We start from the raw sequence: 13,795 nt of genomic DNA, 5'->3' as shown, positions 1-13,795 counted from the left end.
TCCCCTCTTCCATCCTGTTTTCTCTCTGCATATCCTCTCTCTGCCTCCCTTCTCTCCCTCGAGTCCTTTTTGCTCCCCCCTCTATTGCCTCTCTCACTCCTTCTCGTGTCCGCCCTGGCCCCCCTTTTCTGTGTCCCCTCTCTCCATCAGCTCCCCCCTTTTTCCTTTCCTCTCCTCCCACCATGTTTCCCCTCATTGGTCCGGGTCCTCACCCCCCATCTGCTGCCGTGTCACCTGTATAGAGCTGTTTTAAGTGAGTGTTCAGTGTTGTGCGTCTCCTGTCAGTGTTGCAAACAGCCACCATACTGTCGGAGTTGTGTTTTTTATCTCGTACAAACAGAAACCAGACTGTCGCTTTTTTTAAATTGTGCCTGTCTACTTATTGTGTGTATTCATCTGCATCGTCACTGCAGTGTTTTTATGTTTTAAATTCAACGACTTTCCACCATTTTAAAGTTTTTATAATGTCACCGTTTTATCGCCTTTTTTCTTGTCTGTTTATATTCTTATTATGTTTTTTAACTTTTCTGCAGGCTGTAAAGTAACATCTTATGCTGCTGCCACCCCACTCTCCCCATCTGGGATGGGGGGGGGGGGAAATCGAAATGCAATAAAGAAAAACAAAACATGCCTTTGTGACGTCAAGAGGTTGTGTGCTATTATGTTAACTTGCTTTTGACTCAATTATACAATCTGAAATTTGTGTAGGGGAGAGTGTTGTGTATCGGAATGCTTTACAGTCTTTCGTCTATAATCAGCATTGTAACAAGGTGTCATAAACTTTCTTATTCTATTTTTAAATTATAGAATTCAATTTTTGTGTGCTGCAGTCTTTTTCTCTAATGACAAGAATCACTGCAGAAAAGCAGTTTTTCCAAATGTGAAAAAATGTTCCAAGGATCAGCGTGGTCATTGGCCTTGCAATACATATTCTATCGAAATTTTAAAGTGTTGCAGTCACGAAAATCTTGTCGATAGTGTATTTAATAGTCTATCTGTCACATTATTACTCTACTATACATAGATAATTAATCAGTAAGCCAAATTATTTCGTAAACCCTGTTAAAACTTAAATACATTCTGAAATAGAAGCTGCTGTAAACTAATACAGATTTCCGTTTTCAAGATAGATGAAGTAGTTAATGTATTAGAGAAACTCAGTTCTTTTGAAATATCACATGTTTCATAGTAAAAGACCGCCTTCCGTTTCAAGGTACAAGACAGTTCACGACTGACGAAGCATGCTTTAATCATCCACACGTTACATAACTAGTTTGAAAAATGTACAGAATATTATTCACTTCGAAATTCTATAAATGGAAAATTAACAATATCTTTCAAATATCTTTAATATACAGATTCCAGTCACATTAATGTGACCACCGCCTATGTTCGACGTCAACGTGCAATAACCACTCACACACGGGAAGTGGCAGCACTAGCAGTGGAGGAGTGGGGGAAATCGATCAACACAAGTATGCATCTATCCTCACTGACCATGCTTACCGCTACATACTGTTTGTGTTTCTTCGAAGCGATGGCATCTGCTAAAAGGGCAATGCAACGTGTCGCACAGCTGGCAGTGAACGTGCGTGGTTCTATAAGCACCATGATGAGTTTACCGTACTCTCCTGACCACCAAACCCCCCAAATTTAAACACAACTGAGAACCAGTAGGACCACCTCGATCCCGCTGTTCGCACCACGGATCCTCAACCGAGGAACCTCGCTAGCCACGGCACTGGCAGTGTCTTCGTGTTCAATAATTCTGACTTGGATGCGTATGACCCCAGTTATTCTTTAGCGCCCTAAAACAAAACAAAACAAAAGGACACTGGAGTCGGCATGGCTACACATCCCTCTCGGTGCCTTCCAGAACATCACTGACTCTCTCCCTGCACGTCTCGCAGTGGTCCACACTCTGAAAAGTGATTATTTAGGCCTTTGACAGTTGGACACACTAATGTGACAGGACAGTGTGTGTTTGCACCCTTGCTGCTCATGTTATCGTTTAGATCCTGTATATTACATCCACCTGCTACGTTCAGAAGAGAGTATTCCGGTAAACATTGTCAACAGCTTTCTCTAAGTATGTAGATGCTATAAACGTAAATTTGCCTTTCCTTAACCTATCTCCTAATGTAAGTCGTAGGGTGAGCATTGCCGCGCGTGTTCCTACATTTCATCGGAATCCAAAGTTATCTTCCCCGAGTCTGGCCTAAGTGGCCGAGCGGTTCTAGGCGCTACAGTCTGGACTGCGCGACCGCGACGGTCGCAGGTTCGAATCCTGCCTCGGGCATGGATGTGTGTGATGTCCTTAGGTTAGTTAGGTTTAAGTAGTTCTAAGTTCTAGGGGACTGATGACCTCAGAAGTTAAGTCCCATAGTGCTCAGAGCCATTTTTTTTATCTTCCCCGAGGTGGGTTCCTACCAGCTTTTCTGTTTCTGTGTAGAGAATTAGTGGTAGTATTTTGCAGCCGTGACTTATTAAACTGACAGTTCGGTAATATTCACTAGAATTTACACCTGCTTTCTTTGGAATTGAAATTATTACGTTCTTCTGTAAGTCTAAGGGTATTTCACTTGTCTCATTCCTTTGCCCCAGTCCATAAATCTCCCGCTATTTATCCTTCTCATCATTTTCCTGATATTGAATTCCCATTTCTTTACGTTTAACCAACTGAATAATTTCCTGTATTTCATCATACATGTATTAAACCGGGGACCTATAAAGGACGGAGAGGTTCGTCCCGCCGTGGTTCACAACCCCACAACAGGCCACAGCAGTCCACCCACCCCACACCGAAACCAGGGTTATTGTGCCGTTCAGAACATTTTCGTGTAAGAGAAATTATATGTGGAAACGGTGTTTGGCAACAACCGCCGACACAGTGTAACTAGGCGGAATAAGGGAAACCAGGCCGCATTTGCCAAGGTAGACGGAAAACCGCCTTAAATACCTTCCACAGACTGGCAGGCACACCGCACCTCGACACTAATCTGCCGGGCGGATTCGAGCCGGGTACCGGCACGCCTTCCCCCTCGGGAAGCAGCGCGTTCTTTCGAAGTCTTCATCATCTGCTGAACTAGCTGACATGTAATTTTGTACTGTGGTAGATGTTTGCTCCGTGTTTATCTAGGATACGATAATTTTTTCGCTACGCAGTTCATTGCAGCTTAGGCGCATTCGTATTTGCTTATTCGTCGTTAGACCTACTAGTGTATTACCGCTATTCGATTTCTTATTTATGGGCCTGTATTCCCCTGACCTAGTTTCAGCCTATCCATTTATCTTTTTAAAATCTTTAACCTTCCTAAGCGATTAAGAGATCTAACGTTCCAAGCTCCGACCGGTAGATTGCCTGTTTTGTTTTTCCTGATGATGATATCCTCCTGAGTAGGCTCCGATCGGATTTGCGAACTGGGGACTATTTTACCTCCGGATTTAATCACACAGTAGAGCTTTACACCCTCTGTAAAAGTTACGGCTACAGTTTCCCATTCCTTTCAGATATTCAAAGTACCAGCACATGAAGGCCCTGTTGGCTAAAGTTACAAGGTCAGATCAGATTGTTGCCCCTGACAAGTACTGAAAAGGCTGCTGGCCTTCATCAAGAAACACATGTTTATTCGATCTCTCCACAAATACCCCCGTTTCGTGCTTCCATGGCTTCATGGGGGTAAGTGTAACACGGACTCTCCAGTAATTCTGTAAAACTGCAAATTAACCGTCAATCAAGTAACTTACTATTTTCATTTCTATGGAGTTAGCCATTAATTTCACTGTTCCGTTTAATTCAGAGTTAATCACAATTATTATCGTCACTCGTAACACTTTGGCTGCTGCTGTTGTCATCTTATCTGTACTGTTTCTTCTCGCACGCGTTATAAGTTGTGAGTGACCTCAATTCCCAGAGAAGAAATTCTCAAAAAGGAAAAATTAGCATTTAACGTCCAGTTAACAACACCGTCTTTACGGAGCTCGGATATAATAAGGCTGGTGATGGAAACTGCACGTGTTCTTCCACCGAAAACCTACAGAAGGATGGTCGAATGGTGATTTATCACAGCATCACGGCGTTCTGTGGCTGGTCTGTTATATCTCAAAAGTTTAACGTACTATGTGCGCTGTCAGGAGTAACTTCAGGTCTTAGGTACTGTTATAATACACTTTCAGACACAGTGTTGTAGGATCACATCTTCTTCGTTGAACTATCGATGTGCTTGAGATGAGCGCGTTGACCTGTTAGTAGCGTAATATGCCACTGAGAAATCTGAAAAGATACAAAAAAATGGTTCAAATGGCTCTGAGCACTATGGGACTTAACTTCTGAGGTCATCAGTCCCCTAGAACTTAGAACTACTTAAACCTAACTAACCTGAGGACAACACACACACATCCATGCCCAAGGCAGGATTCGAACCTGCGACCGTATCGGTCACGCGGTTCCAGATTGTAGCGCCTAGAACCTCTCGACCACCCCGGTCGGCTGAAAAGATGCAGTTTAAGTCTATGCTGGCTGTTTGGGAACATATTGACTTGACGAACCTTATCAGAAGCGTCCCACTCCACTTGCCAATCATTCATCCGTCAGCGCTTCAGTCGGCTCTTATTGGTAAATCCGGCATTACACTAAAATTTGTGTAGCCCATATTTTCAAGCCAACAAGCTCTCTCTTGACATCTGGCGGTAATTCCTATGAGACAAAACACCAACTATGACTAGTAACAAATTTAGTGGAGTACTTACAAATGCTCGAATTGGCAGCAGCTCCACATCCTTTTGCTGCCTTGTTAGTGTTTTACTAAATCGAGCCTAATCACATCCTAAAGCACGTTTCTGCAAGCATTTTTAATTTTTTAAGCTCATGTGCTGCATATGTCTGTTTTCTGAGTATACATGAAATAACAATGGGATACCTGTTTGGTATTGAATGTTTCCCGTAATCGACTGGTCGTGATCTTGTTTAATGAAAGTTTACCAGTCGACTATATGTATGTTGTCTTTGCTTCTATTATCGCATGCTACCTACAGTGTCCAAACTGACAGATACGTTGATGGAAATAGTAACAAAGTAACTCAACTATACGACAAATGTGCCGACTGAAACAACGCAAACGTAAGAAGGAAACCATCACCTTGGCTAACTGAAGAACTGAAACAGCTCATGAGCCTCAGGGACGCACACATAGTGCATACAAACAGCGCCCATGCCTCAGGATTATATTACTTGCAAGCAGAAGCGGGGCAGAGTCAGTCAAGCTGTGAGAAATGCAAAACTCAGTCAAGCCCATACATTAATTGTCAACAGAAATAGACCAGCTGTCCTACGGAAAAAACCTACACGATCTTGCTATAGGCAAAGAAGGAGCTGCAGCTGATAACCATTGTCACAGCCTATGAACTGAACCGGTACTATACATTACCTACAACGACTACTGGACCACAAACGAAGTAGATACTCATAAACTTCTTCACAGGGGTAAACGATTGTAGCTACAAAAAATTCTATCTACTGCCAGTTCCACAAGAAAGTGTACGCCATAAATTTAAATGTGAAGTCCGCAGCGATATCTCTGGTAGTGATCTCGAATCTGTAATGAATTCGCTTTTGCACAGTGTATAGATAAATAGTGTAAGAGCTGACAGTTTTGTTTTGCCGGTCGCAGTTTAAAATGAGTGTAATGTATCTGAAGCGTCACGAGGCATTGTTCCTTGTAAATCATCCAAAGGGACTAAAGCTTTCATATCGAACTGCTGCTGAAATTCTTAGAAAGTCAGAAAAAATCGTTGAAAATTGGGTCAAATGATATTTACACTTTGGAGAAGTCAATGATTTACCGGAGAGAGGGCTAAACTGCCAAGCTATAATCAATAATGGCGGCGATTGATTATCTATTAGGTAATTGTGCAGTTAGTAATAACATGTACTTTCATGCAAACATGTATCCATAATAGTGACTTCTATTTCATACAGATAACAGGGTACGCTTTTTCGTGGGACTGACTATAAAACTTGTTAGTTGCAACACCACCAAAAGAGCCATCGTGCGTATAAGATCGGCATCTACTTAACACAATGGCATCACACTCCAAATAATGAAGCTTATTATTGACCCACTACTGCCCACAATTACAGATATCTTCAAACACTACTTAGACATAAGCGTTTTCCCTGAGGCCTCGAAACGGATACTAGATAAGCCCTTACCTAAACAGCACTTTGACGTAGCACCTTCTAATTACCGACCTATCTGCATTCTTGCTGCACTGCCCAAGGCCTTAGAAAATATACTCCGCGACCAGCTGATAAGCTGTCTAACTACAAACAACTTATTAGACGAATACAAATCATGTGCATGAGCTCACTCAAAGCGTAAACGGTTTCTAAAGTATACTTGACCTCTTAGCAACAAATAGTCCTGGACAAATAGGGAGTATCATGACGAATACAGGGATTAGCAGTTGCTGCTAGGCTGAATACTGTAACACCCGCAACCATCAAAACGAAACGCAAAGTACACCCACATAAAATGCTGATAAAAATGCTCTTGACGCTTTTTTAAGTGACAGTCTTCACTCCTTCCGATCAGATCACGTAAGCGTAGAAAAGATGTGGAATGATTTCAAAGAGATAGAATCGACGGCGATTGAGAGATGATTACCACATCAGTACGTGATGGTACTGATTCCCCATGGTACACAAAGCGGGTCAGGTCGCTGATGCAGAAGCAACGAAACGAGCATGCCAAATTTAAAAGGAACACAAAATCCCCAAGATTGGCAAAGTTTTGCAGAAAGATAGCGCTCAGTCCAGTGCGAGATGCTTTTAATAATTTCCACAACGAAACTCTGTCTAGGAACCTGTCAGAAAACCGAAACAGATTCTGGTAATAGATAAAGCACACCAGTGGCAAGACGCAATCAATACCTTCGTGCGCGATAACAATGGTGAAGTCACTGATGACAGTGCCACTAAAGCAGAGTTATTAAACACGGTTTTCGGAAATTCCTTCACCAAAGACGACGACTTAAATATTCCTGAATTCCAATTAAGAACAACTGACAAGATGAGAAACATAGTAGATATCCTCGGTGTAGCAAAGCAGCTTAAATCACTTAATAAAGGCAAGGCCTCCGGTCCAGATTGTATACCAGTCAGGTTGCTTTCAGAGTATGCTGATATAACAGCTCAATATTTATCAATTATTAACAGCCGCTACTAGGAATATCCGTACCTAAAGACAGGAAAATTGCTCAGGTCACACCAATATCCACAGTCGAAAATAGAAGTAATCTGCCCGTATCACTAACGTCGATTTGCAGTAGGGTTTTGGAAGATATACTGTGTTCGAACATCATGAATTACCTCGAAGAAAACGATTTATTGACACATAGTCAGCACGGATTCAAAAAATATAGCATTCTTGTGAAATACAACTAGGTATTTATGCTCATGAAGTAATGAGGGCTATCGGCAGGGAATGTCAAATTGATTCCATATTTTTAGATTTCCAGAAGGCTTTCGACACCGTACCTCACAAGCGTCTTCTAACCAAACTCTGTACCTCCGGAGTATCGCCTCAGTTGTGCGACTGCATTCGTGATTTCCTGTCAGAAAGGTCACAGTTCGTAGTGATTGACGGAAAGTCATCGACTATAACAGAAGTAATATCCAGCGTTCCACAAGAAAGTGTTACAGGCCCTCTATTGTTCCTGATCTATATTAATAACACAGGGGACAATCTGAGTAGTCCTCTTAGATCGTTTGCGGATGATGCCGTCTTTTACAGTCTTGTAAAGTCATCAGATGACCAAAACGATTTGCAAAATGTTTTAAATAACATATCTGTATGGTGTGAAAAGTGGCAATTGATCCTGAATAAAGAAAAGTGTGAAGTTATTCACCTGAGTACTAAAAGAAATCCGCTAAACTTCAATTACACGATGAGTCACAAAAATCTGAAGGCTGTAAATTCAACTAAATACTTAGGGATTACAATAACAAATAACCTAAATTCGAACGATCATATAGATAATATTGCGGGTAGAGTGAACCAAAGGTTGCGATTCATTGGCAGAACACTTAGAAGATGCAACAGGTCTACTAAAGAGACTGCTTACACCACACTTGTCCGCCCAATGCTGGAGTATTGCTGTACGGTGTGGGTTCCGCTTCCGGTGGGACTGACAGACGACATCGACAAAGTAGGGTAGCTAGTTTTGTATTATCGCGAAATAGGGGAGATGGCGCAACAGAAATAGTACCTGAATCGAAGTGGCGATCATTAAAACAATGGAGTATTTCGTTGCGACGTATCTTCTCATGAAATATCAATCACAAGTTTTCTCCTCCGACTGCGAAACCATTCTATTGGCACCCACCTACATACGGAGAAATTATCATCACGATAAAATAAGAGAAATCAGGGCTCGCACAGAAAAATTTAAGTGCTAGTTTTTCCTGAGCGCCGTTCGAGAGTGGAACGGTAGAGTGTCTGAATGAAGGTGGTTCATTGAACCTTCTGCCAGGCACTTTATTGTGAATAGCAGAGTAATCACGTAGATGTAGATGTAGATTACAGAGGTTTCCGTAAACATCACAGTACAATATCCGCCTTAAAAAAAGTAACAGATGACCTGAAGCTAGCCATTGATCCACAAGAGGCAGCTATCATGTGCTTCTTAGACTTCACCAAAGCCTTTGACGCCATCGATTGTAACTTCTTACCCTCCAAACTTAGCAGCCTAAATTTCCCACCAAGTGCAGTGCAATGGTTTCGCTCATACCTGACGTCTCGCTAGCAGTACTTCATGTGTGGCACCATAAAGTCACGGCAGAGACAGGTAGCACCAGGCACCCCCCAGGGTTCTGTATAAGGTTGTACACTCTTAATGTGTTGTCAGTCTTGTCCTATTGCAAATACCACAGGTAGGCTGATGATCAGTTGTAGAATTTTGGAACACGTATTATGTTCGAGTATAATGACTTTTCTGGAGACTAGAAATCTACTCTGTAGGAATCAGCATGGGTTTCGAAAAAGACGGTCGTGTGAAACCCAGCTCGCGTTATTCGTCCACGAGACTCAGAGGGCCATAGACACGGGTTCCCAGGTAGATACCGTGTTTCTTGACTTCCGCAAGGCGTTTGATACAGTTCCCCACAGTCGTTTAATGAACAAAGTAAGAGCATATGGACTATCAGACCAATTGTGTGATTGGATTGAAGAGTTCCTAGATAACAGAACGCAGCAAGTCATTCTCAATGGAGAGAAGTCTTCCGAAGTAAGAGTGATTTCAGGTGTGCCGCAGGGGAGTGTCATAGGACCGTTGCTATTCACAATATACATAAATGACCTTGTGGATGACATCGGAAGTTCCCTGAGGCTTTTTGCAGATGATGCTGTGGTGTATCGAGAGGTTGTAACAATGGAACATTGTACTGAAATGCAGGAGGATCTCCAGCGAATTGACGTATGGTGCAGGGAATGGCAACTGAATCTCAATGTAGACAAGTGTAATGTGCTGCGAATACATAGAAAGATACATCCCTTATCATTTAGCTACAAAATAGCAGGTCAGCAACTGGAAGCAGTTAATTCCATAAATTATCTGGGAGTACGCATTAGGAGTGATTTAAAATGGAATGATGATATAAAGTTGATCGTTGGTAAAGCAGATGCACATAAAGTGAAACCGGTATTCAAACGTACCAGACAAATAGGACAAGTACTTCGTTCTGTGGAAGACAGAAGGCCACCTTTATCATCTAGCGGTGTGTATAAAATTCCGTGTACTTGTGGCAAGGTCTATATTGGTACTACAAAAAGAAGTGAGAATACGAGGGTAAAGGAGCATAAAAGTCTTTGCCGACTGGAAAAAATAGATAAATCGGCCGTTGCGGAACATGCACTTCAGTCAGGTGACCATGTAGTTCAGTTTTCTGAAACTACAGTTTTAAGTGCTACTGTGAACTATTATCCACGAGTGTATATGGAGTCTATTGAAATTTATAAACATGAAGATAATTTTAACAGAAAAGAAGAGGCCTTGAAATTAAGCGAGATATGGACAGTGGCGTTACAGAATCGATAAGTGATATTTATCTATGACGGACTATTATCGATAGCTACATTTTATCTTTGACTAGTTTTCTCTCTGGTACTATGTGTAAGCTGGCCACCCCCACTTTCCTCGGTATTTTGGCCGCTCTCCGACCCCCGATCCGTCAGTCGGCAGGACTCAGCAGGACCAGCCATACCTCTGAGGATGTCCAACGTAGTATTGGACGAAACGTTAGGAATAGAAGAATTCCATGGACCACGGCCATATAACCCGGAAGAATTATCCGGTCGTGAAAGCCTTCATTGTATGAATGCAGATTTCCGTTTTCAAGACAGATGAAGTAGTTAATGTATTAGACAAACTTCATTCTTTTGAAATATCACATGTTTCATTGTAAACGACCGCCTTCCGTTTCAAGTTACAAGACAGTTCACGACTGACGAAGCATGCTTTAATCATCCACACGTTACATAACTAGTTTGAAAAATGTATAGAATATTATTCACATTGAAATCCTATAAATGGAAAATTAACAATATCTTTCAAATATCTTTAATATACAGATTCCAGTCACATTAATGTGACCACCGCCTATGTTCGACGTCAACGTGCAATAACCACTCACACACGGGAAGTGGCAGCACTGGCAGTGGAGGAGTGGGGGAAATCGATCAACACAAGTATGCATCTATCCTTACTGACCATGCTTACCGCTACATACTGTTTGTGTTTCTTCGGAGCGATGGCATCTGCTAAAAGGGCAATGCAACGTGTCGCACAGCTGGCAGTGCACGTGCGTGGCTCTATGAGCACCACGGTGAGTTTACCGTGCTCTCCTGTCCACCAAACCCCCCAGGTTTAAACACAACTGAGAACCAGTAGGACCACCCCGATCCCGCTGTTCGCACCACAGATCCTCAACCGAGGAACCTAGCCAGCCACGGCACTGGAGAGTGTGTTCGTGTTCTATAGTTGTGACTTGGGCGAGTATGACCCTAGTTGTTCTTTTGCGCCCTAAGACAAAACAAAACAAAACGACACTGGAGTCGGCATGGCTCTGTATCCCTGTCGGTTCCTTCCAGAACCTCACTGACTCTCTCCCTGCACGTCTCGCAGTAGTCCACACTCTGAAAAGTGATTATTTAGGCCTTTGACAGTTGGACACACTAATGAGACTGGACAGTGTCTGTTTGGACCCTTGCTGCTCATGTTATCGTTTAGATCCTGTATATTACATCCACCTGCTACGTTCAGAAGAGAGTATTCCAGTACACATTGTCAACAGCTTTCTCTAAGTATGTAAATGCTATAAACGTAAATTTGCCTTTCCTTAACCTATCTCCTAATGTAAGTCGTAGGGTGAGCATTGCCGCGCGTGTTCCTACATTTCATCGGAATCCAAAGTGATCTTCCCCGAGGTGGGTTCCTATCAGCTTTTCTGTTTCTATGTAGAGAATTAGTGGTAGTATTTTGCAGCCGTGATTTATTAAACTGACAGTTCGGTAATATTCACTAGAATCTACACCTGCTTTCTTTGGAATTGAAATTATTACGTTCTTCTGTAAGTCTAAGGGTATTTCACTTGTCTCATTCCTTTGCCCCAGCCCATAAATCTCCCTTTTTTTCCTTATTATCCTTTTCCTGCTATTGAATTGGTTCTGAGCACTATGGAACTTACCTGAGGTCATCAGTCACCTATAACTTAGAACTACTTAAACCTAACTAACCTAAGGACATCACACACATCCATGCCCGAGGCAGGGTTCGAACCTGCGACCGTAGCGTTCGCGCGCTTCCAGACAGAAGCGCCTAGAACCGATCGGCCACCCCGGCCAGCGCTATTGTATTCCCATGCCCGATGACAATTACATTTTCCTTACATTTAACTGTCTGAATAATTTCCTTTATCTCATTATACATGTATTAAACCGGGGACCTAGAAACGACGGAGAGGTTCGTCACGCTGTAGCCCTCAGTGGTTCACAATCCCACAACAGGCCACAGCAGTCCACCCACCCCACACCGAAACCAGGGTTATTGTGCCGTTTAGCCCCCTGTGGAGTGTGGACTCCCCTCCCCTCCGGGAACGTCACGTACCACACAAGTGTAACTCCAAATGTTTCCGTGTAAGAGTATTGTATTGACGTACGTGGAAATGGTGTTTGGCAACAACCGCCGACACAGTGTAACTGAGGCGGAATAAGGGAAACGAGGCCGCATTCGCCAAGGTAGACGGAAAACCGCCTTAAAAACCATCCGCAGACTGGCAGCCACACCGCACCTCGACATTAATCTGCCGGACGGATTCGAGCCGGGTACCGCCTTCCCGGTCGGGAGCAGCGCGTTCTTTCGAAGTCTTCATCATCTGCAGAACGAGCTGACATGTAATTTTGTACTACTGTGGTAGATGTTTGCTTCGCGTCTATCTAGGATACGATAATTTTTTCGCTGCGCAGATCATTGTAGCTTAGCCGCATTCGTATTTCCTTATAGTGTGTGTGTGTGTGTGTGTGTGTGTGTGTGTGTGAAATCTTATGGGACTTAACTGCTAAGGTCATCAGTCCCTAAGCTTACACACTACTTAAGCTAAATTATCCTAAGGGCAAACACACACACCCATGACCGAGGGAGGACTCGAAACTCCGCCGGGACCGGCCGCACAGTCCACGACTGTAGCGCCTTAAACCGCTCGGCAAACCCCGCGCGTATTTCCTTATTCGTCATTAGACCTACTACTGTGTTACTGCTATTTGATTTCTTATTTATGGGCCCGTATTCACCTGACCGGAACTGCCGTTCTTGCTGCCACCGCACTTCACTAACTCCCACTCTTTCTAGTTTCAGCCTATCCATTTATCTTTTTAAATTCTTTACCCTTCCTAAGCAATTAAGAGATCCAACGTTCCAAGCTCCGACCCGTAGATTGCCTGTTTTGTTTTTCATGATGATGATATCCTCCTGGGTTGCCTCGGCTCGGATTTGCGAACTGGGGACTATTTTACCTCCGGAAACTTTTACCCCAGACGATGTCATCATCATTTATTCATACAGTAGAGCTTTACAACCTCGGTAAAAGTTACGGCTATAGTTTCCTATGGCTTTCAGATATTGAAAGTACCAGCACATGAAGGCCCTGTTGGCTAAAGTTGCAAGGTCAGATCAGATCGTTGCCCCTGACAAGTACTGAAAAAGCTTCTGCCCTTCTTCAAGAAACACATGTTTATCCAATCTCTCCACAAATACCCACGTTTCGTGCTTCCATGGCTTCATAGGTGTAAGTGTAACATGGACACTCCAGTAATTCTGTAAAACTGCAAATTAACCGTCAATCAAGTAACTTACTATTTTCATTTCTACGGAGTTAGCCATTAATTTCACTGTTCCGTTTAGTTCAGAGTTAATCACAATTATTATTGTCACTCGTAACACTTTGGCTGCTGCTGTTGTCATCTTATCTGTACTGTTTCTTCTCGCATGCATTATAAGTTTTGGGTGACCTCAATTCCTAGAGAATAAATTTTCAAAAAGGAAAAATTAGCATTTAACGTCCAGTTAACAACACGGTCTTTATGGAGATGGAAACTGCACGTGTTCTTCCACCGAAAACCTACAGTAGGATGGTCGAATGGTGATTTATCACAGCATCACGTCGTTCTGTGGCTGGTCTGTTATATGCCCTGTCAGGAGTAACTTCAGGTCTTAGGCACCGTTATAATACACTTTCAGACAC

Source organism: Schistocerca piceifrons, chromosome 4 (assembly GCF_021461385.2).
Source record: "Schistocerca piceifrons isolate TAMUIC-IGC-003096 chromosome 4, iqSchPice1.1, whole genome shotgun sequence".
NCBI classification, from domain to species: Eukaryota; Metazoa; Arthropoda; class Insecta; order Orthoptera; family Acrididae; genus Schistocerca; species Schistocerca piceifrons.
The sequence above is the reverse complement of the archived record's forward strand: the minus strand, read 5'-3'. Positions refer to the sequence as shown.